The sequence below is a fragment of the Eschrichtius robustus genome, chromosome 6, assembly GCF_028021215.1.
Source record: "Eschrichtius robustus isolate mEscRob2 chromosome 6, mEscRob2.pri, whole genome shotgun sequence".
In the NCBI taxonomy this organism is placed as follows: Eukaryota; Metazoa; Chordata; class Mammalia; order Artiodactyla; family Eschrichtiidae; genus Eschrichtius; species Eschrichtius robustus.
In genome coordinates this window covers 122,612,125-122,639,968 of record NC_090829.1, presented here as the reverse complement: position 1 = coordinate 122,639,968, position 27,844 = coordinate 122,612,125, and the positions used below count along the sequence as shown (strand labels likewise).

Genomic DNA, 27,844 nt, shown 5'->3' with positions numbered 1-27,844 from the left:
TATTTTGTACATAGTCTCTAAAAAATTTATGTTAGTCAAATGATATCAAAAATAAAGATGAGTGCATAAAAGTATAGAGATAGTGCAAAGTAAGTGATAGAGCTACAGAAAGAAAGATAATATAGAAGACAACAAATTTCCTTTACAGAAACCAAATTTAATTGGAAGCCACAGAAGATGAGACGAAAGCTGACTGGTAACAAAATCAGTAATCTGACAGAAAACTGTATAAATCAAAATATAGAAAAATGTAAATAACAACTGATTTGAAAGAAGCTGAAAGATATGGGAAAGAAATAAAAGAGAAAAAGGAGTGCTGTCCCTGAAGAAGAAATGATTACAAATATAAGAAAATTTATATTGAAGAAATATTAAAAGAAAACACTCTTGAAAGGAAGACTGAATTAAAGATTTATAGGGAACACTCAATTATATTTTTTAAAAAGATACACATATTAATAACAATTCTAAAGAACTGATATTGCTCATCTGCATAGGGAAAGAAAATAAAATCACCTTCATAGGTGGATTACCCATGAAGTAAAATGCTAGCTTCAGATTTCTCAAAAATAACATTCAATGTCAGAACACATTAAGATCTGTAGATTATAATTCTTTATTTTATTTTATTATATCTTATCAAAGGACCACACCCAGAACTTCTAAGAAGAGTAGAGAAAGCCAATGAGACAAACTGTGCTCATCTACTATAAAGCAAGAGCCAAAGAGTTTTCAGTTAGAATCACTGATCGATAGACTAACCAGCCCAGTTTTGGAGGTGTGAAAGGGGGTGGCAGATCACAGAAGTTAACAACAGGAGAATTTAATCTTATATTGGAAATAATTGTTCCAAACAAAATCCTGGAGGAAAAACATCAACTAAACCAAAGTTTTTGGTTTGAAAGTTCAATGGACCAAATCAAATCCACAAGTGCTTAGCAAGATTGAAAGGATCAATGGGGTGAAATATCTCTGATTTTAGCTCATTTCTGAAGACTTTAAAATGCCAGATGATTTTTTACTCAATTTGCATCCTCATTCATACAGTAATCAAATGAAAAATGTTCTCAAGAATTAAAGAACTAAGGTGATATCACTTCCATGAATGCCTCCAATAAAACAAAGAAACCCATATATAACAACTCAAACAAACCAAGTAAAACAAAGAACCGATTGATTACAGTATCTGCACAAACAAAAGATGATTCAAAAACAACCAGAAACACCACTTCCAAAACACTTGTTACTTCTATGGAATTTACTTAGTGATAATGGATTAATAATTCAGATCCTCAATTTTGGGGGGTGGTTTTTGAGATCATATAACATTAGGAGATAGAAAATTTGGCATACTGCAGCCTATAGGGCAAATCTAGCTTGTCATCTAAATTTTTTTTCCCCTGAGCTACTCAGTTCATGGTGGTAAAATTTAGATTGTTTTACATAGAGGCCATCCAGGTTTGTGAAAAAGCAAAGAGCTTTATTTTGTCTGTGTCAAGTTAAGGATGCCTAGTAAAGAACAACGTGAGAAGTTAAGTGGATAGTTGGATATATGAGTCTGAAATTCAGGGGAGAAGCCATTGTTGTTTTTAAACAACTAGTGGTTCTTTAATTAACACATCTTATTTTTCAGAATGTGACCCATACGTGTTATCACTTCAGATTTTAAAGTGTTTTGCTTTTGTGAAGTTTTCATTTAAATTCACAGTGTTTCCTGATTTGATAAAGTTAAAATTGTTTATGAACCCAGCAGTTTGACCTGACGTATTTAACAATAGCAATAGATAATAATCTGTGCGTGATTTTATCATTTATTTTTAGAGAAATTCATTTTAATTGTGACTCAGAACTAACAGGTAAATTTTAAAATAAAAAGCAGGAAATATCCACCCATCATTACTAAATAGATCACTTTATGAGATTATAAACTTTATGATATAGACATTAATCAAATTACCTTTAGAAATTTTGTTTCAAAAGTATTTTTCTAGCTATTTATTTTCTACAATAGACTTTTTAGGTTAATTAATAACATTGTCTATCAAACTTGTGGGTCAAGATAATTTTTAATTTTTAAAAATTTGAAGGCATAGAATAACTTTTTATATGGATTATATCTATCACTATTTACCATATAAAAATTAAAATTTATAAAATATTGACATATTACTTTAACAAATAATAGTAATACAATTATTACATGTTAATATAAATAATGTATATATATGCAAATTATTATATTTTCCAATAAAAATATTCATGAACAGAGTGACATCACTTTACATTTTCACATTGTCTGGCTTAATAGCAAACAACAGGATTATCAAATCTATCCTACTTTAACTTTATAATGTCACAAGTCATGTAGAACCTCTAGAAAACCTTATTTTTTCTCTTGAGATAATGAGCGTGAATAATGTCTTAGCATCACTATGCAAATAGTTTTGAGTTTGAGGTACTCTATAAGTCTCTACTTCTGATACCTCAGATTTATAACAGTACATCATTCTCTTTTTGCTATTTTTCTTTATTTTTCTTTCCTCATTTTAATTTTTTTAAAATGTATTTCAGCTTTCAATCTCTAACATGCTTGAAGTGGTCCAATAACCTTTGGGTCAACACCCTAAACCTTTTCCATGGACATTGTCAGAACTGACTTCAAAGTGGAGATTCATCGTCTGTGGTTGTTGACATCAAGGACATTTTGGGGGTCACCCAGGAACTTGCGTCATGGAGAATACTTTTAGGAAGGATGCTGACTTTTACTGCATGCGTGCATGTGTTTGTGTGTGTGTGTGTGTGTATGTGTGTTTTGCCTAAATTCTAAATAACTGGATGTTGCCAACTAGGAATTGCTCATACATTTATTATAAAAATGTAATGTTCTAAACTGCATTCAAGAATGAGGGAAGATTTTCAACTGCATGCATAGATGCTCCATGAACAAACAATGAAATATATGTAGTAATTATTCCAGAACCATCTCTCTCTCATTCTGTTTCCATCACCATTAATTCCCACCTCTCATAAAAGAGTTATGAATAAGAGAATTTCAAAAGCAAATAAGAAATGTACTGAGAATTGCTTTAGAAATGCACATACTTGAGGCTACATGGAAGGAATCGAGATACATAAATAGTCAGTTTGACAAAAATGCTTTTTTTGAAACCACAATTTTTTTCCCATATGATTGATATATTAGTGAAAACTCTGAATGCAATGGGAATTCTGTGCTTGATTATGCATGAATTAACTTGTGAGAAATAACTAGGTGAAGACAGAAAATTGCACTCAGCTGAACCAAACTGTGTAGGAAAATAAAAATGCACACAACTCAAACGTCTACCAGCTACTTCAGTTCATCGTATGTGTTATCCTATAAGGTTTGTTTTGCTATGCTTTCACATTTGTGAATACATATATATATAAATATATAAATATATATATATAAATATATATATATATATATATATATATATATATATATATATATATAGTTTTGTTTTTGTTTTAAATCACCAAGAAGTGGGGAAGTAGTGAGCAACGGGAAATGCAGTTTATTTTATAAGGGCAAAAAAGGAAAGCAAAAAATCATCTGAAGATATTTTGCTGTGCAATTTACATGAATTTGTACAGAGTTGTGGTGTGCGCATAGGTGTGTCTGCATGCAGGTGCTATGTATGTTTGTTTTTCTTATATAAACACACTCAAATGTTTTTTAACATACATAATAGATAACATTCTCATGTGAGAAGCATTTTTATGTTTGCTTTCCACCATTTCAGTGGCTACGGCCTAGAAGAAATGAACTGTCAGTGCTGCTAACATTTCCTAAAGTAACAGGAGCTTTACTCCTTTCCTGCTGACTGACCCAAAGTTGACCACCATCTTATGATATTGTGGTTCTAACCAGTGCTCTACACATATGATAAAACCAAAATAATGCCACTATTTTTGTTTGAAAAGAAGTGAAAAATTTGTACTTCTCCATAGTTTTTGCTAATATTTCCACCTGGTTTCATGAAAAAAAAAAAAAAAAAAAAGGAAATCAGTGAGCTGTCAGTAAAGAGAGATGAGGAGAGTGAACATTCTTGACTTAAGTCTCCTGGCTATTGCATCTGCCCATTGCCTTCTCAGTTTGAACATATCTCAGGAATATCAGATTGCCTGACACACATAATAATTAACTCATATTGATTATTCTAATGTTTATCATCTCTTTTTCTGCAAATGAAAATGCCCTCCAGCTACTCGCAACAAAGAAAGAGGGAAAAAATGAAGGTGAGTTAGTAACTGGGAAAACGAGTAATCGACATGACTGATTTTCAACACCTTTCTGTTCTTTTAACATTATTCCACGTTACACACAGTAGGACTCAACTCTGAAAGAAAGCCCTGCATTCATGAATTCAATGCTGTAACATTTAATTTCTCATTCTTTTCTCAGTTTACTTGTTTTTGTTTTACTAGTTTCCTTCTTCTGATCATGAATCTCACTTTCTCTCTTTTGCCCATTGCCAGGTGCACAGTAATTAAAAATGCTTATTTGTCAAATGAAGTACTGGACACTCGCATTGCTTATCCCCTGTCCTTAGCATGGAAGTCTAATTATTATTACTATTTTTTAAAAAAATTATAACTCCTGAATTTCACATTCTGTTTTCTGTGTAACCAGGATGTTCTTTCTAGCCAGGCATACCATAGAACTTTCTGCAAGTAATGGAAACTACAGGTAACAAACACTGGCACCTACTTTAGCTCTTCTCAGTTATCAAGGTAATTTGATTGAGCCCAATTAATTCTGATAATACCAAACAATGAAAAATATCAACCGTATTCTTATTTGAACCTGCTCTTGTGCACTTTCTAAAGTAAATATTAAACTTCCCTAAAAGTCATTTCAGTAGTTGCAGGTCATAAGTTAACTGGCTGTAGGTTAAAATTAATAAATGTTTAGAGGCATCATGGATGAAATAATGGATAATATCAACTTGAACTTTAAAGTCTGAAAATGAAATTCAGAAAATGTAGAGACTACTGCTAATATGAATCTTCCACTTTGGGCTAAGTTTTGCAGTTATCCTTTACTTTAGTCATTTTTTTCTATCCATGTAATTTATTTAATCACCCAAGTAAGCTGAACTTGGACTTTAATTATTTTTCAATTTTAGCTTGAGCCTTTATAGAAAAGATGCTTTAATGATAACACAAGATAAAATTGAAATGGCATAAAAATTCCAGGCAAAAGAATATGGTATTTTAGTCACTTTTCACATGTGTTTCCAGGATATAATAAGATGTAGTGAAGGACAGCTTGATATGCAAACACTCAGATAACTGAAGATTATTCCTTATAGAGAACGGAAACTTTCTCAAATGCTTTTGTATGTCACCAGAGTTAGTGACACTGCTGTGTGTGTCACATTTGTTAAGAAAAAAATAGATGTAAATGCTCAAATATCACTCTGGGGCAAAAATATAACTGTTCTTTTGTCTAATACAGAGACTATTTTTCTTAATTACTAAAAAATGTTTCAGTAAGGCAGAACTTTTAATAACATAATGATGATCATGCCATATAAGGTAAATGATTGCAACCTCACTATGCAAGAATACTCAGCATAATTATTTTGGAACCAAATTCAGAAATCAAACAGATACTCTGCAAAGCTATGCCTATATCCATATGTAATTCATTTTCCTCCTCCTATTAAGAAAAGACATACTTAAAGTTTAACTCAGCAAGTCAACACTGGCAAAGCCTGGTCAGTATATTTCATTCTAATTGTTTTACCTTTACAGTGGATACTTTTTTTTTTTTTTTTTCTCCCATTGCCACTTTGGCAGGTCATTCGTCTCATCAGTCACTTAGGCAAAACTATGCTTGTTAAGCAATCATCAGAGTAAAGTCAATACTAAGCATTATGCTCCCTGCTCTGTAAAAGGGAGAGTGGATAGGATAGAGCTTATCTACACAAAACTTGGTGATGTTTTCACCTTATCTCTAAAGGTTTTTCAGGGCAAGACAAGTTGCCTAAGAGTTGCGTGGTACTAGATTTCCACTCTCCTTGTCTTTATTTATGCTTCTTGACTCTCCACTATTTGTCATCCACTCATATTTATCGTGCATTCCCAGGTGCCTGACATTGCAATAAGTGGTTTGAGATTTACAGTTTTTATTTGCTCCTTGCCCTTAAAAGGCAGTTTAATGGGATGAACAAACACAGGCAAATAGATTACACTGCTAGGTTCATATGCTTAGACTAAGAAGTAAATAAACATGAACAAAAATAAAGAAACCATTTACAAATGAGGGATGAGGATTGACTGAGACTTTTAGGTAAGTCTGAACAAACCGGGGGCCAATATATAGGTAGGCTTTGGCATGAGATAAAAGTGCTCATTGCCCCAGAAACAAGTAAACTGTTTCAAACATGGACCCATAGAGTAGACCTGAACACATAAGAAGATATATTTTAGGCAGAATAGACAATTCATTCACAGTTAATCTAGCAGGAAAACAAACAAACAAAAAAACTAAAAAATTAAATAACCAACCTCATAAAGTTTAAAAAGATTTAAGTTAAATTATATATAAGGTATAGTAATATCAGATATCTCAAAATCAAGAAGTACATTAAATACTGCTATTCTCATTTCAAATATCCATATGTAAAATTTAAGTACATCTCATTAACATATATAAAAAAAAACCTGATGTGAGTAGAAAGTAAGACGCAAGGAGAGTACTGGCACTCAATTTTTCTTTAGACATCTTAATGGTATTGAACTCATCTGATGCTATCCCCCCATCTCTAATTTGCTATTCCTTAATCTCTGTCACTTCACTATTAATGAAACAATCAAATATCATTATTACCATTATTTTGAATTTAAGTGACACAAAACATACACACATAAATACTTATAAGTAAATACATAAAAATATATAGCTTCTGAAAGTAGAATTACATAGAAACTTGATTTGAATCATATTTAAATCCATGGTCTCAAGGCAGACAGATTTGAAATTACAGGTTAAGTCCACCACCAACAAGTTGTATTATCTTGGAAGAACTGTTCAACTTCTCTAAACCTCCATTATCTCACCTGTAAAACAGTAATTTTTAGAATACCTTTCTCTTATGGTTGTTTTGAGGACTGAATGTATTGATTTCAATAAATGAGACAAGAACAGTGTTTGACACATAGTAAACCCTCACCTTAGTCAGTCTGGGTTGCTATAACAAAAATACCATAAACTGAGTAACTTATAAATGATTTATATAAATGTATTTCTCATAGTTCTGGAGGCTGCAAAGTCCAATATCAATGTGTGGGCAGTTTTGGTATCTGGTGAGAGCTCGCTTCCTAGATGTCCATCTTTTCACTTTAACCTCATATGGCAGATCCCTCAAGGGATCCCTCTGGGGTCTCTTTCATAAGGGCACTAACACCTTCATGAGGGCTCTGTTCTCATAAACTAATGACCTCCTAAAAGTCACCTTCTAAAACCACCACATTGGTAATTAGTTTTCAACAAACAAATCTGGGTGGGGGGTGGACACAAATATTCAGTCTGCAACAACTCTCAACAAATTTTAGCAATTTGTGATATTATCATTATTTTTAAATTTGGTCATTACTTTTATATATTATTTAATAAATTCTGTTATTATTTATCATGATATCAACTGTATATGTCACCATATATCAACAACTTTCTTCAATGACAATATCTGATGTACAGTAGGGCTGGAAAAAGAAGTAAGTAGCACTATTGTCATGGCAGGTTGTAGGGTTGAAGAATAAATCCTTGGGTGTCTAAAACTGGCACTTTATCTTACTTCTTCATTTGATACAAGGTACCCTGACTGCTCATGGTATATCTGCATGTCTGATGCTTTCCCTAGTGCCCAGAAAATTTACTCGTGAACTGTCATGGGCTCTTCAACCTTCGTGTTGCCACTAAGACCATCCAACTTCTGCTACTTCCTAATCTACTCTAGTCCACTGTGGGAATTCTCTCTTTCCATTCCAATAATCCTAAAGTCAGACTCACAGAGTAGATGACTCTACACCATGTTTGCTTATATCCCTCACATAGTCATTTTGGATGACTAAAATAATATAACTATATTCTGAGTGGCTTATATACAGAAATTTAATTTTCACAGCTCTGGAGGCTGAAAGTCCAAGATTAGAGTGCCAGCATGCTCAGGTTCTGATGAAAGCCCTCTTCTGAGTTGCAGATAGCTGACTTCTCATTGTATCCTCACATGGCAGAAAGAGCTAGCTAGCTCTCTGGCCTTTTCTTGTAAGGGTATTAATACTATTCATGGAAGTTCCACCTTCGTGACCTAACTCATTTCCCAAAGGTCCCACCTCCAAATACTATCACATTAGGTTTAGGGTTTCAACGTATGAATTTGTGGGGGCGGGGGCAATTTTGCAGCTCACTGCAGCTTCCAAGGCACTTCCCAAAACAATGCTGCAGTATAGATACTACATGGTGATGATATCTCCTTATAACCTGTAATTGTGTGAATGTATCCATATTTATTTCCTATTACAAACAATTCTCCAATGAATAGCCAAGAACACATTTCCTAGGAGTGGTTTAGGTAAAATGCAGATGTTCAAATTTTCAGTTTTACTAAGCATTGGCAAATTGATTTCTAGTCATAATATTTTCATTTCCAATTTCAATGTAAATTATATCAGGTTTTAACAATCTCAGAGTAGTTTCTAAGTAAATTCCAATTAAAATAAGGTAAAATAATTTTGTGAATAAAAAAAGGTAATGTAGGTATGGTGGGTGAATTAATGCAATGTGTTTAATGTCAGGTTTATAAATTTAGATTTTGCTGCTAGGTTTCTGACTTATATGATATAAACATAAAACATATAAAAGTGCGAGACATATTGTCTTGTAAAGTTGATGTACAATGAAAATGAAAAAGACAGACGTAAGAGTTTATTAACTCACATATAGTAGCAAAAATCCAGACAGGAAATTAAAATAAGCTGGAAAAATCGGTCTGTGTAAATGGACATGTGTTGAATAGGAAGGTTCTAGCTGATGATGGTGAAAGTGATATTGATATTGAAGATTGACATTTATCAATATCTACCACATGCAAAAGATGTTAGAGTTGGTTTTATATGGTGCTTTATTTCTAGTATCTTATTACTTCAGATAAGGAAACTGAGACTCAGATATGCAAGAGCACAAAGAAAAAGAAAAGAAGGAATAAAAAAGTTTTCTAGAATAATGTCTATATGGTATCAGATAAATGCTCTTGCCATTGACAGGGATGAAGATTTGGAGAAGAGGTTCAAGTTTGGATATACTGAATTCAGTTCCTGAGAGGATATGTTTTGTTAGTTATCAGAACATCTATTCAATTTCACATTGAATGAGTTCCCTTAAAGGATTTAGATATAACTATTCAGTTTTCAGCATTCTTATTGGAGAAGTAAAATCATATTTACTTTAAGAAAGATTATACTCAGTTCAGTGTTTCTTATCAAAATACTAACAACAATCTAACTAGAAAGCTGAGTGAAGAAAAAAAAATGAAGCAACAGCAGATGGATAAAAATCAAAAAAGTACTTAATATTTAAATATATAGAATTATGCCCTTAAAAAGAAATCATGTTTAATGCATTTTAGATGCACTTATATTTATAATTCACAGTCTTGATTTCAATGCAAAAAGCTGACTTTCAGAAAATAGATTCTCGCTACATATTATGTCTGTAATTGGTACTACTCTTTCTACACTGTTAACTTTTTAAAGCCAAAATGTTATTTTCTAGGATCATTAATAATACAACATACCAAATTGTATTGTTAAATTCACTTAGCATGAAGAATTCACTAAAAACTGCAAACTGAGGTAATATTCTAAAGCTTCTTCTCCTTTCCATACCTGATATATATAATCTCAAAGGTTCATCTATTAATTCAGCCATCCATTTCTTTTGCTAATGATTCTTGGCACAGAAACTGTCACTTGAACAATATTTCTACTTAAAAATATATGAACAGACACAATTTTTTAGTGTTTGACTCATTTTTAATTTCCACATATACTTGCATTTTCTAGGCATTCTCAACCTGAACACCCTAAGATTTGCTGATCCTCAGATGGATGCTGCACTTTAGTTCTATCATTCAAATTAATGATTTTTTACTACACAAAAATTAATTTAATATAATCCCATTTTTTTCATTCTTTCTTTCAACATATTTATTGAGCCTATGCTTTATGCTATACACCTTCTTGGGTGGTGAAAATATAAAAATTAATAAAACTATTTGCTTAGTGAGCTAAACATTTACTAGAACAGACACTCAAACCATGAATTATGATACAATATCAAATTTTGAATCAGAGATAAACACAAAGTGCAATGGATACACAGTGGAGGAGAGAATTGAGTCTTCCGCAGAAGGAGTAAGAGTAAAGGTTAAAGCAAGATTCAATCTGAGATAGCAGAATCACAACTTTGTGCCATTCCTTCTCTTTCCAGTGTCCACCCTGCTGCCTCAGACATGTGGTCTCAGACCAGGTCCCAACACATTCTCCCCACAAATGAATCAAATGTGCAAGATATGATCTCTTTGTCACCTGTAGAGTGAGAAGCATGAGGAATGTAGATTGAAAGCACCAAGATGCCATAATAAATGAAGGCTGACTGTACCAGCCACTACAAGATATTAAGTAAGTAATGGGGAAGACTTGTGAAAATTGCTTGGAAACCTGATTGTAAAAATATATTATCAATGGACAATTCATTTAAAAGAGGAAATAAATATCAGTGGTTAATGTCTTGTAAGCAATAAGACATGAGACAGACGTTTTTGAATGAGGCAGTGGGGTGAGGTGTTATCAGGAACCATGGTAGACGACCATAGTCATGAATCTAAAGGCCAGTATGAGGTAGAAAAGGAAAAATGCCCTCTTGAAACTGTAAGACACGTTATTCTGAAGTCATTAGTGGCTGCTAAACATACATAAGGATTTTTGTTATGTAACATATCTTATTTTTATTATATAAGATTACTAAATAAATAGGAAGTTTGAAGTGAAGAGGAACTGAAATAAGTACCACATTTAAGGGATATATTTATTTGCTGTTTCTTAGCAAATGAATGATAAATAGCAAATAATTGCTTCATCAGTTTTCTGTTATTTTAATACCTTTTAATAAATAAAAAAATATTTTCTTGTTGTTTTTTGTTTTGTTTTGTAGGTTTTGTCAAAAGGAAATAGAAGATGGTTAAGAAGTCAAAGAGATTCTTGTGTGAGCCTTCTCCTTGATATTATAAGAGCATGCAGAGAATGCAAAATACATTTAAAACAAATTTGTGTTTCATTTCCATAATTTTATTTCTATTCAAGGAGAGTTGATTTGTAGATTTTAGAGAGAGAATCATGTAAAACAGATGTTCCTGCAGAAAAATGTATAAATCCTTTGGCTATATCTGGTAGAAATTGATTTATTGTAAAACAAGAGGTCCAGACTGAGAATCAGGAGTCTTGGGTTTGATCTAGATACAATTCACTAGTTACATCACTTACATTCAGTTATCATAATTGGAAAAGTTAAGAATTCTGAATTAAATCAGTTTTTTTTTTTTTAAAGTAAATGCTGTGGTTTCAGAGTTTACAATCTGAGGGCTATTCGCATTCTGAAAGTGTTTCAGAAGACGGAAAAGGGTCTGAGAAATACAGGAATACATCTCAACTAATTGAGTTCAGAAACCATAACATGCTGCAAGGTATAAATTTTGGGTAGTTTGCCTTCCTGGTGCCCATAAAATAGCACCATATAGATGGTTTCTGAGTCCTGCCTACTTATTAAGGTCACTCCTAATAATAAGATGAAGCATGGATCATAAGTTAGCAAGAGCAGTTACTGGAAGTTGGAAGTCATTTTCAGGGATGTATTTAATAGAAATCACTCAAGTTCAATTTAGTAATGCAATTATTATTGTCTAAAACCTCCTTATAAGTAAAGAGCCAAATAATTTTCCCATTATGACACAAAGGAAAATTAAATACTAAGCTTTTATTACAAAGTATTTTATAGTGAAAAAAATGACGCAGAAATGTCTGGAGAATAATGTTTCCAACAACTGTGGAACAACCATCCAGTATTAACTCATAACGTTTCCATTATCTCTCTTCAACTATTAACAGATCAATCTTTACAGGTAAAATTTATGTCCACTTTGCTTGAATCTCTCAAACTTTTACATTCTTTTCTTACCAGAAACAATTACTATCAATAATTTTACATATAGCTATTCAGTCTTTATTTTTATATTTAATTATAAAATGCCTCTAAGAAGATTCAGGCACAAATGGAAATTTAGTATATGATATAGTAAGTCTTACACAGTAGAGGGAGAAAAACAGACTCTACATTAAATCACATTGGGACAACGATCCTACTGTTGGGATCCTACTGTCTAACAGTCATAAATTCAAACTGCATTTTAATTGTATATTTGAAAAACAAAGTTTTAAAACTATTTAAAATAAAAGATAAGAGTAAAAATTAAATAATATAGCTTATTTCTGCATTTGTATTTGGAAAGAATTTATTAGACAATTTATGAAAAGCAAAACTCAACACAAATATTGATAAATGTGGTCACTTGAGAATTTAAAACTCAATAGTTTTCTACATTTCTATCCACATACACATATAATTATATAATTATTGATATTTTCCTTTAATTTATAACCTTATCTGTTCTTTCTGAAATTTCAAAATTTCTGTAAAGAATGTTACTATATTCTTAACCTTAACCTTTACTGTTTATAACACTAACACATATACTCTGTGTGTGTGTGTGTGTGTGTGTGTGTGTGTATGTATATACTTGGAAAGAAAACTTATGAAATTTGGAATCAAAAAACTTTGATGTAAATCTCATATCACCTGTCGTACTTTGCAAGGTTTTCATAGCCTCTCTAAGCTACAGTTTTCTTATCTGAAAAATTGGAATAATGATATAACCTTCTTTGAATAGTTAAAGAATTCAATGAGAAAACGCAATCACAAAGTGCAACACCATGTAGGTTTAAGGTGTTATTTTCATGTTACATCTTATATCCAAACATGTATCTCTTATAAAACAAAGAATTACATGAGTGTCATGAACATTTTCTGTAACGCTTTATCTCCTCGTAAATTACTTCATATCATCAACTCTAGATATCCTAAAGGCTTGACCATAATCATGAATACAATACTGTGTTAAGGCTGAAACACTAGAGAGATGGTAGAGCAAGAGTTCAAAAAAGGCAAGTTACCGGATTGCTCCAAACTCTGGTCAAATCACAGAGGGCTACAACCAATGGTTTGTTTGAGACATCAATACTAATGAATAAAATAGGTAAGCCGACATGTAGAGATGACTACCAGATTAAGTAACTGCGCACATGGTTCTCAAACTATGTGCCAAGGCACCCTAGGACATCACAGAAGACTCACAGGCTATTTTAAATTTTTGAGAGAACCACAGTGATATTTTTTGAAACTATACATATTACAGTGTTTAAGTTACCTAACGTCTTTCAGTTATAAGTTTTTTTTTTTGCCCACGAGACATGTGAAAAAATTACTGAAACACTAAGGTGCTCCGAATCAAGAAAGTTTGACATGAAAATTATCATAAAAATACCGTTTATTCAGGGATGCAAAGCTTTGGAGTAGTCTGGGCAAGGATACTATTTTACACACAACTCAAATTATGTTTTTCTTATTTCCTTACCTTTTTTTCTGACTCATCCTCTACTCCCCTAGTTCCTTAGATTTTCCTTAATCATGTGATACAGGTCACACCAGTTGCCTGTAGTTTTTCAGATTAAAATGCCATCATTATAGACAGTAGTGTCATAGTATAATTTTTTTACAGACCTTAACTCCATTTGGTCAGATTCATCCTGTGATAATAGGTTTATTTGCTCTCGGGATATTTAAACACATGAAAACCAGTCTAAAACTATGCTTTTTTCTTTTTGTTTTTTCTTTATCTCACCCCGTTGACGTCTAATTCTCTCTCATCAAAATCTGGATGTCTTTTCCAGTTTCTTTTAAATTTAACTTAACTTTTTGTGCCATCCTCTCCTTTATCATAGATCAGTGCTCCCGCTCTCAAATTCCAATTTCAACTCAGTACTTCCTCTCAAAAAGTTCTCTCTTTACATATATTTTTCTAAAGATAGAGTTTATCTTATAAAATAAGTCATTCTGTAATATTTTCATCTATATTTCTTATTGCATTTATTTTTCTCATATATTATGTTGCTACTACATTATGATCATAAAGAAAAATAATAACCATTGTAATATTTCTTCACAATAAATTACAGAAAATAGCCCAATCACTTTTCTAAATTATCTTTTTAACCAAGCTCAATCAGTACATGCAAAAGAAGTCTCTCTTAAATTCTGTAGTTACTGTATCTGTTCAATTTTTTTAAAATCTTAACATATTTTCTAGCCACATACCTACTTTGCGATTTGTTTTCCCCTCTACTAGTTGTAATAGATGGTCACTGTGTAGTTTCCACAATGTCATATTCTAGTATTTCTTCAAACAAATCTCTATTTATTTGCAAATGGAAATTAGATGAAGGATTTAGCCATTTAATAGCACCTTGTTCTACGTAACTCTCTAAACTAAGAGGGGCCAATATTGATTTTTGGGGCATTTCAGTATCCTCCTTGAATGATCTCAAATGCACTATTTAGAATTACTCTTAAAATTCTAAGGACACAAGTAACAGGTGCTCTCTTGTCGCCAAAGAAATAAGATCACAGCCACATATCCCCTTGTTAGCTTATTCATGTCTATTTATCATCTTGATCCATCCCCAGCTTGCTCTCAGCTCATTGTACACTAGGCACCCAGTATTAGACACATATATCTAAAATAATTTTCTTGTTTTTTGTTAAAAAATGCATCACTGTAAATGCTTACTCAGAAAATGTGAGGTGGGGCCCAGGATTCTTCAATGAGGTATTTCAGACACATTCTGAAGGGCACTCAACTATCTACAGTATCCAGCTCTGCCACTAATAATGTTCCCAGAGTTCTCTACACCAGGTAGACAAAGTCTAAGTAGTCCACCAATAAAGAGTAAACCAATCACCATAGAACAGATAGAGCAAATACAGTGAAGAACAAACACAGAGAAAATACAGTGAAGGAAAACATGGTATGACTTTTTTAAACTAACATGGTAAAGGTAGAGAAAAAAATGGCCTCCTCATGTTTATTCTGTTCTTTCTTATGTACACTTAATTTCTGGTCTCATGTTTTCAAGGAGCTATCAAGACAACAAGACAAAATTAATTCCAATTATGGAAAAACTAGCACTATTTACTTTCATAATGTAATTCTCAATCAACTGAACTTATTATCCAAAATGTAGTAAATAAAATCATGAATGTGGTAGAAATTTTTAACTGTATTTAATAGTATTATAATTACTATTGTCAATTGCCATCCATGTAACTTTTTGTTATTGTTTACTTCAGGGGACTACTCATAAAAGGAACCTGAATTGCATTAAAATTTTTGTGTTTATTAACTAATGCTTTAAACACATTGAAGAATAGCAACCTGTTTACCTTATACTCTACTTTATTATCCATGTTCAGATACAACTCTGCAGTAACTGAGATGCCACTCTTGCCACTGCAAGCTGATAGTAACAGCGTTACAATTTAAGAGAATAATAAAAGCATATAAACATAGAAAGTATCACTAATAGCATCTAACACTCATCCTTAACAATAATACTTATGTTACCACTAATAATCCACAGAAGGCTAAAGGTGAAAGAGAGGCATATTTGCACATTTAGGACAAGATACTTATATCCTCAAAGCTCCTATTGATTTAATAGAAATCCACCAATGCTTGATATTTGAACTAATTCTTTGTTATACATCTCCAAATTGATTAGCAACATTTGGAAGGGATAATGTTAAGCATTTAAAGATATGGCAATGGAACTCCTAAAGAGAGTTCTTCCTTTCATAAGAATGGATAAGGATGACTGTTTTATTATACAACAGTTTTATAACACATCTCTCACCTATTTACACAAGGAAATGAAAAGAAAAGAGCAAGTCTAATAATATCTTTTTAAACACTGACAAAATAAACTATTTTCCTTGAGATAAAACTCACAGAATTGGGCTTCCCTGGTGGCGCAGTGGTTGAGAATCTGCCTGCTAACGCAGGGGACACGGGTTCAAGCCCTGGTCTGGGAGGATCCCACATGCCGCGGAGCAACTAGGCCCGTGAGCCACAACTACTGAGCCTGCGCGTCTGGAGCCTGTGCTCCGCAACAAGAGAGGCCGCGACAGTGAGAGGCCCGCGCACCGCGATGAAGAGTGGCCCCCGCTTGCCGCAACTAGAGGAAGCCCTCGCACTGAAACGAAGACCCAACACAGCCAAAAATAAATTAATTAATTAATTAATTAAAAAAAAATTATCAATGGCATTTAAAAAAAAAAAACAACTCACAGAATTTATGAAGTTTGCTTAAGAGAACAGAATCAACTAACATACAGTAAGAACAGTAATACGTAAAACAAACTTTCTGTTAGCTACAAAACTGCTAACTCATGTTTGATTTCTTAGAGATTTATACATTTCAAAGTCATGTTTTGCCTCAGAAGATACGATCAAATATATTTTCACCGAAAAAGTAACAAGTTTATACCACACATACTGTGAAGACATATAGAAAGGCTTAATAATTTAAGGCAAATTACATGTTAATTCTATTCTATTTTATTCCATGAATTAAAATCAACATATGGTTTTGTCTTAAACTGTGAAGGTGCTGTGTATTTCTATATTTCCTTTTCTTTTCAGCTGATATTTTAATGAATTCGAATAAGCCAAGTGTGGGGAGACAAAGCAGTTTAAAACCTCTGGAAGTTTCATAATTAAAGGCTGTTTTTATATCTAGTTAACTCTTCTGTGGCCACTGCCAATTGCTCAGAAGGGTGATTGCGGCAGAGCAAGAGTCTTGAGAACCCTTGTTTGTGGCAGAAGTATACAGTGCCAGCCAGACTGTTCAGGGAAAAGCATGAGAGTCTGAAGAAAGCTGTCTGAGATCCAAACCCTGCATAAATACAGGTCTTAGTGGAACTGCACTAAGCAATTTCTTAAAAATGGCAAGGAACTATTTCTTATCTAATATGATAAAAAGGGGAGGCACTCCCAATGAGAAAGGAATATATTTCTCACCTGAGACATCTATTCTTTTTTTTTTTAGAATATTTCTAAGAAAATGACCTGGATACTGGATGGATAGTTCGTCAGAGACTGTCAAGTATTCTAGGAAGAAACATGAAAAAGAGGGTAGTACTGGGAAAATAAGAAAACTTAACATGCAGTTTAAACTTATCTTTTAGTAGTAACAAACTTTACCTCAGAGAGGAAGAAAATTAATATTCTCTTATCGAATTTGCACTCCAGCTCTTATATTTGAGTCCCCAGTTTATCAGTGGAGTATAGGATAAATTATATTAACTATCTGATGTCACTTAGCTATCAGACTTTGGAAACTACTTTAATTCTGTGAGATACAGAGTCTTGTATGCGCAATATAGATACATTACTTTTTTCAGAGGGATAGTAGATACAAATTTGCAAATATATAGATTTCTCAGAGAACAAATTGTAAATATATAGCTGTTAGATTTCTTTATGCCTGAATGGACTTTGCAAGTCCCTCTTGGAAATGATTTTCTTAGTCTGGAAGCCCCACCATTAGTCTAAAAGAGGTGCTGATTCACTACCATCTGTAGTTTCAATTAAAAGCACCAGATGATAGGAGCACCTTTATAGGAGCACCTCTATACATGCAACAGACCAATTAACTAAATTTCTAATAGTTTTTAATGTAGATTGTCATATAAATAATGGGAAATACACTAAATTTCAAGCCATGAAACAGTGATTCTTAACGCTTTGGAGGTATATATTTCAATCTATTGCTAATGGGAATCTCGCAAACCAGAGCCACAAAATTGATGGGCAGGGATCAAGCACTTAAAAAATGTTAGAGCACTCACCATCTAATGCTAAGACTCTCTTGCTAGGATAAGGTGGTCACAGAACAGGTTAGTTTCACACTAGGTCACCTGCCAACCTCAAGAAAATGTCTGTGCAAGGAGGTACACTGCAAAATCCCACAAAACCCCCAATCCAGCAGCACATCCCTCTTAGGTATTCATTTGGCTCCAGAGGCCCAAGGCTTAGCTAAAGAAATGGAATCCTCAAGTTTCAAATAACTGAGTACACCATTTTCTGGAACACCTGCTTATGCCTAAGAACTGTGGTGTGGAAGCTGCAGATATCTACAGAAATGGCAAAGTCTTACTAAAGTAACCTAGAATTACAATAGCCACTATGGGAATGTTGCAATTAGACAAGATTGTTCACTTAAGAAGTATACTTAAAAGCAAGGGCTTCCAAATCAAACAGAATGGGATACCTGTTTTAATTGGCATGCAGAAGCTGTCAAAAGGCTTCAAGATTCCAAAACAGCTTCATTGAATGATTCATTGTAAAAGGCTAATAAAAAATTAAAGACCCAGGAGGTACCTAAAACAAAAGACTATAAAACTTACATGACTACTCCTACTCTCCTCTATTCTCTAAGGTACCTGTGTGTCTAGCCAGGAGTGATTAAGGGAGTTTTATAGGTACTAAAATATTTTATATTTATTAAATGCTTACAAATATATTATGTAAGAAAGTCTTAATAACCTCAAAGTTATTGATCAGGGCTGACATTTATACTAGATTTCACGTGTTAACTCTTTTTATGTCATTAGCAAGTTTTTACACAAAGTTTTAAAACTCACATAGCTAATACTTTTTCTTTAAAAATAAAATTCACAACTTATATAGCAAAATACTTCAGTAACATAAAAGTGAGATAAATTTATATTGTTTTTCAACCTCTTTTAATTTGTTTTTAATTTAATGTTTTATGAAAACTTTCTCATGCTAGTACATACAGATTTTACAAAAAATTTCTACTTTTCTGGTCTTTATCCCACATCTAATCTTCTAAGAGAATAATTTGTAGTGATTTTGAACAGTTTATTCCCTATACCATACCCAGTGTCAACAGGAAGGTGTATTCAGTGACTCTAAGACTTATTTCTTAGATATTTCTTTCTCTAAAATAGAACATCCAGGGGACATCCCTGGCGGTGCAGTGGTTAAGACTCTGCCTTCCAATGCAGGGGTTGCAGGTTCGATCCCTGGTCGGGAAGTTAAGATCCCACATGCCTCGTGGCCAAAAAATCAAAACATAAAACAGAAGCAATATTGTAACAAATTCAATAAAGACTTTAAAAATGGTCCACAAAAAAAAAAAAAAATAGAACATCCATATTTTTCTCAGACCATTTTGGCATGGTTTTGTTTATTTGTTATTTAATCTGCTGCTTTGATTTTCAAACTGTAACAAATGTGTGTGGCAGGAAAGTATATTTTGAAACATTAACAATTATCCTTCTCCAGTATTTAGTTTCCATTGTTGATCTTCATTAGGCTATTCTGAGCTTCCTTTTTCAGACAAATGATGTGACAGCAGATATTAAAGAGGGAAAAATCAGGTGTAGCCTGGATTTTACTCTTCAGAGGTCTAGATTCTTTCAGAAGAACAACAACAAAAAACTTTTTAAAAAGATGTGGAAAGGTAAATGATCAATAAGAGCAAAGGCCTCCCAGTGTGCTCTCCTCTCTCTCACCATCCTCTCCACATCTGAGGGGAGAAGGGATGAATCAGAGAAGTAGTAGGTTGGGGAAGGGGACAGAGATGACATGTAGATATGCAGTCTTAGAGAGATGGTGGTTTCCTGAACTACATCCTGACCTCAGTGATCACAGTAAATCCCATGTCCTCCAGAGGACGAGGGGCAACTGAAAAGCTATCAGATTAAAAAAGCAACGCAATGGAGAGCAAAGCTATGCTGGCCCTAAAAAAGATCCGTAAGAAAAATGGGAATAGTGATTTTAGGCAAATTAAGATTTCAATACTCCAGTAAAATGAGGACTTGAAATAGTAATAACATTTTTTTAAAAGACGAAGATTATGCTTCTCATTCTCTAGGCTTTAGGACTAATGTTTTCCCTATTATACAAGTAAATTAATCTGTTTCATCTAAGTGAACCTGAATTCAACTGTGTTATTTGTAACATTTATTTAAGTTTATTTTTCTCCTGTTAATCTGTCTTGTGTCAATTTTATTACTAGTCCAGCCACAAGAACTCAAGAGAGGTAGAATGGAAATTTCTCCTTCCTCAACAATAAAAGCTACTGATACTTCCTTCATCCCGAAAGATAGTAGTGCATTCACTGGTTAATAACTTAGATTAGGAGCCGGCCTGTAGGCTCGAATCTTAGCGCCACCATTTACTAGCTGGGTACATTTGAACAAGTTACTTAAACAAGCTGTACCAATTTTCCTTATCCACGCAAGGAGGATATTAGTAGTGCCTACCTTATGGAGTTGCAGTACTAAATATATTATTTAATGCATATCAAGTGTTTAGAACAGTGTACTGTCTAACAAATATTAAACGCCCAATAACCATTAGCTATTAGACTGATCATTCTACTAGGTCTTACCTGGCTCCTACCTCTGGATAATTCATAAAAATGACTGTGAGGAAGCAAATTCAATCTGGCCCTTGCCTCATGGCTGCTTCTTAAAATAGAGAAAAGTATTCCTTTTTCAGCATAGAAAGTGTGTTTAAAAGAGAAGCTGCAAAGTACAAAAAAGGAAAAATTTCTTCTAGGTTCCAATCTACCCCAGTTTTACTTCCTTACTACAGTTCAAACTAAACTCCATCTAGAAAATCATTCTCCCATCCATTTTAAATTTCAGGCAATAGGTAGAAAGGAATTCCCACCAAACCCACCCGCTTCTAAATAGGATACCTTAAGTCTGATATAATATCTTTCTAATATAATGCTATTGAAACTGAAAGTAAAAAACATTACACCAAAAATCTTCTTTCCTAATAAGTACTTTAATGTTCCAGATGTTACTGAGCCAGACTTTCATTCCCTATACCTCTCTAGAGCAGGAGTCCCTAACCCCAGGGCCACGAATCGGGACACACAGCAGGAGGTGAGCGTCGGGCAAGTGAACGAAGTTTCATCTGTATTTACAGCCGCTGCCCATAGCTCACATTACCGCCTGAGCTCCACCACCCGTCAGATCAGCGGCGGCATTAGATTCTCATAGGAGCGCGAACCCTTCTGTGAACTGTGCACGTGCAGGATCTAGGTTGCGTGCTCCTTACGAGAATCTGATGCCTGATGATCTGAGGTGGAGCTGAGGGGGTGACGCTAACGCTGGGAAGCAGTTGCAAATACAGATTATCATTAGCAGAGAGGTTTGACTGCACAGAGACCATAATAAATCAATTGCTTGCAGACGCTTATCAAGACCCTGTCAGTGAGTGGCAAGTGACAATTAAGCTGCATCTGGTGGCAGGCTTTATAGTGGCAAGTGAGTTGATGTACTTCAATTGTACAGCTGCATCTGGTGGCAGGCTTTAAGTCAGAATGCCCCACTTATTTTGGTCCGTGCGTGGCCCACCCATTATTTTACTTACCACTTCCATCCACGCCTCTTTCCCACACTATGCACTTGTCTCAGTCACAGTTCTGGTAAGCCCACAAGCTAACCCTAGACAAAATGAGTAAAAAACCAAATGTTGCTGGAGAGCTTCTTTAAAAAGGGGGAAAGACCCAATGACGAGGCAGCAGAAGACTCTAAGACTGCCAACAAAAAAGGAAGCTGCATTTAAAAGAAAATACTGTGTCCTTTTTAATTACGAGTTCATTGCAACCAGTGATTGGCATTCTCCAAGCCCACTTTGTATAATATGTGTCAACCAGCTATCCAACGAAGCCATGAAACCTTCAAAACTGCTTCGCCATGTGGAGACCAAGCACCCTGTATTAAAAGACAAGCCTTTGGAGTTTTTCAAAAGAAAAAACGTGAACACGAAGAACAGAAGCAATTACTGAAGGCCACGACTTCATCAAATGTGTCTGCACTGAGAGCATCATTCTTAGTGGCTAACAGCATTGCTAAAGCTAAGCAGCCCTTTACTATTGGTGAAGAGTTGATCCTGCCAGCTGCTAAGGACATTTGTTGTGAACTTTTAGGAGAGGGTGCAGTTCAAAAGGTGGCGCATGTTCCTCTTTCGGCTAGCACCATTACTAGACGAATTGATTAAACAGCAGAGGATACTGAGGCACAGTTGTTAGAGAGGATTAATGAGCCACCGTGGTACGCAATCCAGGTTGACACATCTACCGATGTTGACAACAGGCAACAATGCTTGTTTTTGTGTGATATATTTTTCAGGAAGATGTGCATGAGGATATGTTATGTGCACTTTTGTTGCGAACCAACACCACAGCTGCAGAACTATTCAAGTCTTTGAATGATTACATACCAGGAAAACTGAATTGGTCACTTTGTGTCAGTATATGCCTGGGTGGAGCGGCTGCCATGACTGGACAGCTTTTTGGTTTCACTACTCGGGTCAAAGAGGTCGCTTCTGAATGTGAGTCTACGCACTGTGTCACCCATAGGGAAATGCCGGCTAGCCGAAAAATGTCAGCTGAACTTAACAACGTTTTCCAGGATGTGATTAAACTTATCAACCACATTAAAGTACATGCCCTTAACTCACGTCTGTTTGCGCAGCTCTATGAGGAGATGGACGCAGAGCACACACGTCTTCTCTCATACACAGAAATGAGATGGCTTTCTAAAGGTAGAGCACTGGCCAGAGTTTTTGAGTTACGAGAGCCGCTCCAGAGATTTCTTTTAGAAAAGCAGTCACCACTGGCAGCACATTTCAGTGACACAGAATGGGTTGCACAACTTGCTTACTCGTGTGACACATTCAACCTGCTCAACAAACTCAATCTGTCACTTCAGGGGAGAATGACAACTGTGTTGAAGTCAGCAGATAAAGTGGCTGCATTCAAAGCCAAACTGGAATTATGGGGGTGACGAGTGAACATTGGGATTTTTGACATGTTTCAAACATTAGCAGAGATTTTGAAAGAGACTGAGCCAGGGCCTTCTTTCTCACAGCTGGTGCATGATCACCTATCTCAGCTTGCAAGAGTTTGAGCATTACTTCCCAACCACAAAAGACCCCCGAACTGGGAAGGAATGGGTCCGTGACCCATTTGTGAATAAGCCAGGTGAATCAACTTTGTCCGTGCTAGAAGAGGATCAACTGCTTGAGATCGCATATGACGGTGGCCTTAGACGTATGTTTGAGACAACTTCAAATCTCCATACGTTCTGGATTAAAGTCAAGGTGGAATATCCTGAGATTGCCACAAAAGCACTGAAAAACCTGCTTCCATGTCCAACATCCTATCTTTGTGAGGCACGGTTTTCTGCAGTGACAGCAACCAAAACGAGATCATGGAGTGGACTGGACCTAAGCAACACACTTCGGGTGTCACTGTCTCCCATCGCCCCCAGATGGGACCATCTAGTTGAAGGAAAAATGCTCACGGCTCCCACTGATTCTGCATTATGGTGAGTTGTATAATTATTCCATTATATATTACAATGTAATAATAATAGAAATAAAGTGCACAATAAATGTAGTGCACTTGAATCATCCAAAACCATCCTCCCCATCCCCAGTCCATGGAAAAATTGTCTTCCACGAAACCAGACCCTGGTGCCACAAAGGTTGGGGACCGCTGCTCTAAAGGATCATGCATGCCACCACCTATAAATGGCTTACTTGTGCTTTTGGTGAATAATTATACTGCTCTGTCTAACTGATGACATCTCAGTCTTGTGACTTGCTTTAGCCCATGAGATTTGAGTCATTAAGCTTTATGCCATAGTTATATGTTAAATTAGAGCAGAAGATATCACTGGAATTGCACGGTTCAACTCACCCTCTTAACTTCTTTCCCTTTGCCACAAAAAGGGGGTGTTCTTCACGTTGAATATTGGAATGGAGACAATTTGAGCTAAACTGAGTCAAAGCTCATGTTTGATCATCGATCTATAATGTGAACAAGAAATGTGTCATTATAAGCCACTTCGATTTTGGAGTCATTTACTAGGTGAATCATAGATGATAGAACTGCTAAAATGAAAATCAGAGAAGTTACACATGTTTCACTATTCCAGACCAGGATACAGGGGTTCTTACTTTAATTCACCCTACTTTTACTCGGTTTATTCTGAATTGTTAGAATGGTTATTTTCATTTTTGGCCTTAGTACTGAATTTTTTGGATTCAAGTGACAGAAAATCTAAGCCAAAAGTACTTTGAAAAAAAGTGGGTGGAATTTATTGATATACATAACTCACAATCCATGAGCTTCAAGCAGAAGTGAAATCTGAGATTCAGATAGTTTCCCCAGGACAAATTCTTCTCTAATCCTATTCTGTTCTGGATTCATTCTCAAGATCCATGTGGCATCATGGTAGCTGCCAACTACTCTTGGCTCATATTTTTCAGAAGTACAATTACAATTGTAATAGTCAATCTTTGAATGCTTTCAATGTGCCAGACAACACTGTAAGGAATTTACATGAATTAACTCATTTCATTTTTGCAGTTATTCCATGAAATAGAAACTAATAGTATCCTTATTTTATAAAGAAATAAATGCATAGATATTAAGGTGCCTCATAATAGCTACAATTAATAAAGACCTAATAGAAAAAATTATATTCTTGCAAAAGTATTTAAACAGAAGTCTTAAATCTCATTTTCAACAGTTCAAATTGTGTCAAAATTCTATCATTAGTTTAACTTCTATGTTAAATAATACTTTACATGCCCACAGCTGAGATGTATGTTTTCTGTTTAGCTGCATAGAATTTTTTCACCTGAAGAATATATAAACAAATTGATGGGGAAAAGTCTTTCCTCAGAGAAAAATAAGGGTATTTGTATTAGATGAAATATTATGTATACAATGTCAAGAAGTTTTAAGCATCCGAGATATTATGCTTCAAGTTAGCCTGCCAAATATTCGTGGATATGGAGAAAAAACATGGCATTCCTGGTTCAACTACAAAGAACTTTGTTATAACATAGAAGCAGCATTAACTTTGTATTCTCAGACGTTCCATTTGTCCCAAGGGGGTGAGACAGACCAGTCCAAGTGCATCATGGGAATTTAGGCTTAAAATAAGTGGGCCAATCATTGGCTTATAAAAGCTATATAGTTAGTCCTTCTACATTGTGGGATTTACCAGTAAATCAGAACATAAGAAGACACATTTAACAAATTGCTAGTTTAAGTTCACATTAATAATTAACTAGATAAGTATCTAGAAGGGTATTATCATTAACATAATCATCATCATTTTTATGAGAGATTTTATAAATAGAAGTTATACAAAATATTATAGAAAATTTTGTGTCTGATTTAGGCGGAAAGGCAAGTGTTACACACTGTTAAATATAAAAAAAGTTATTTTATAAAATTAAGCCACAAGATAGTCCCATTACTAATATTCAAAATCAAACCTAGAAAAAAAATTAAAGAAATAGGCTGTCACATTTATTGACACTTAAAATCCAGTTTCCTAGTTTAAATTTATTTTCTTAAGTAGGAGAGAAAGAACATTCTTTTGTTGTGGTCTGAATCCATACATCTGCTTTGCCATTATTTTTCTGCTTACTCTAAGGCTCTTTTCAATACTGTAGTGCCTCTTACAAAGATGCTGTTCCTGATAATTTATAAACTTGCTAAACTCAATTAACCATGCTTCCGTTAGCAGATTGAGCTACAGTCAAAATGGCATAATACTTAGAATATCAGAAGTACCTTCCTTTAAAACTTGCCTGCGGACAGTCTTTCCCATCTCAGTTAATGGTGACTCCAACTCACTCAAAATGTCCTGAAGTAGAATTCTTTTTCTTTTTTTTCTCCTGCATCACACATTCAATATGTTGCAAAGTCATTTTAGTCCTAAATAATATCCAGAATTTAAGACCTTTTCCAATTACAGACACCATTCTCTCCTGCCTAGAAGCCAAAGCCTCCTAACTGACCTCCCTGATCCTACCCTTTCCAATGGTCTATATTCAAGAAAGCAGCCAGAATAAAACGCTTTTAGAATACTATTATCACATTACTTAAATCCCTCCAGCAGCTTCACGTTTCACTCTGGATAAAAACCAATGCCATTTAAATGGTTCCAAAAGCATACATATTCTAGACCTACATTACATCACTGTCCTTTCCTCCAACTTCCTACTCTTTCCTCTGTTCCAAGCTCTTGACAGTCAAGGGAAACTTGTTCCTCACATCCTTGGTACTTTCTACCTCTATTGCCTAGAATGTGCTTTAGTCATTCATTTGGGCTATCTTAAAAAATCTATGTATAGAATGAAATGAGGATAAAAATATTGGGTAAGCAAAAGGATGGCTTTCGGTGGATAACTTTTTTTTTTTTAACTGGACTTGAATGTTGGAAGATATGGGGCTGAGTCTGCTGGCAGCTATTGGGCCACTACACAGACCTGAGAATAAACCACTTTGGATAAGAGTAGAGCCAAGAGTTAGAGAGTAACCAGATCTTAAGATTATAATTTGAGCTCTTGTATTTACTGCATTAAAACGTAGTGAATAAGGGTTTAATTAATTAAACCCTTAATTCAACAAGTAGTTTAGGTGGGGTTTATATTTATTTCATAATTTTAAAAAAACAAAGTTAACAAAATAAATTCAAATAATAAAGTATTTTCATAAGTATTTCATTTATATGTTATCTTCTATGCCGATGTTAAAATTTAAGATGAACATCGAGTAGAAGTTAACATTAGATAAACCATGTATCATTTCTAGTTGACAACTATCCACAAAGAAAAGGTAGATTCAACTACATTCTGATAATTGGACAAAAATAATTTATTCATTTCCCAAGTTAATTCAAGATAAGGACTGCTGCCTTATAAAATTAAAGTGGAAAGTCTTAAAATTAATATAAGAACTGGGTGGAAGTATAAGAGCAGGGGTGAAAGAATGAGGAATTGAAACCTCTGGTGAAAATGAAGTTATGTTAGGATTTCTCTACCTTTCAAACAACTAGAAACATGGGAAAAGTTACTATGGTTTCAAAATTTAATATTAAATCTTAAAATGAGGGAATTTGCTACATTTCAAGAAATGTAAATAAAAGGGAAATATCAAGTAGGAATTCAAATCTCAGTTTTTCAGTGAACGTAAAAGATTAAAATATGAACTTTGAAAAAAGGACAGGGGATTTAATACTGTCAAAGAAACAAGATAAGATCTATGATTTAGGAGAGGCTAGGAATTGGAAAAGAGATTATACACAGAGCCAAGTGCGTTAGTAGATTGTCCTATACATAAAAATTATTTAAAAATCATGAAGATGAAATAAGAACACATTAATTAGATAAATCATGAAAGGACCTAGAATTTAATTTCTGAAAGAAACAGAAGTTTAGCTTTCAGTAAAAAGAACACTGAGCTGAGAAAAAGAGAAGTGAGATGCAAGATGCAAAGGTAAGCAAAGACACTGCCAAACAGAGTGATAAAGATAAAAAAGTGTTGAGTGTTGACAATTACATACATTAACTTAAGTGCAGAAAATAAAAGACAGGTAGAAGTAAAATAATAGCTTCTTTTCATTAGGGATGGCAGGAGGGCAGAAATCTGTGTAAAAATATAGAAGTAAAAAGTAAACCATTCAAACAGGAAGAAATTAAAAAATTGGGAA

At 34.2% G+C, this 27,844-nt stretch overlaps 1 pseudogene; it reads left to right on the top strand.

Moving 5' to 3' along the window:
- Positions 1 to 21,322, top strand: part of LOC137765961 (ubiquitin-conjugating enzyme E2 J2 pseudogene) — a 67,297-nt pseudogene extending 45,975 nt beyond the window's left edge.
- Positions 21,323 to 27,844: the final 6,522 nt, after the last annotated feature.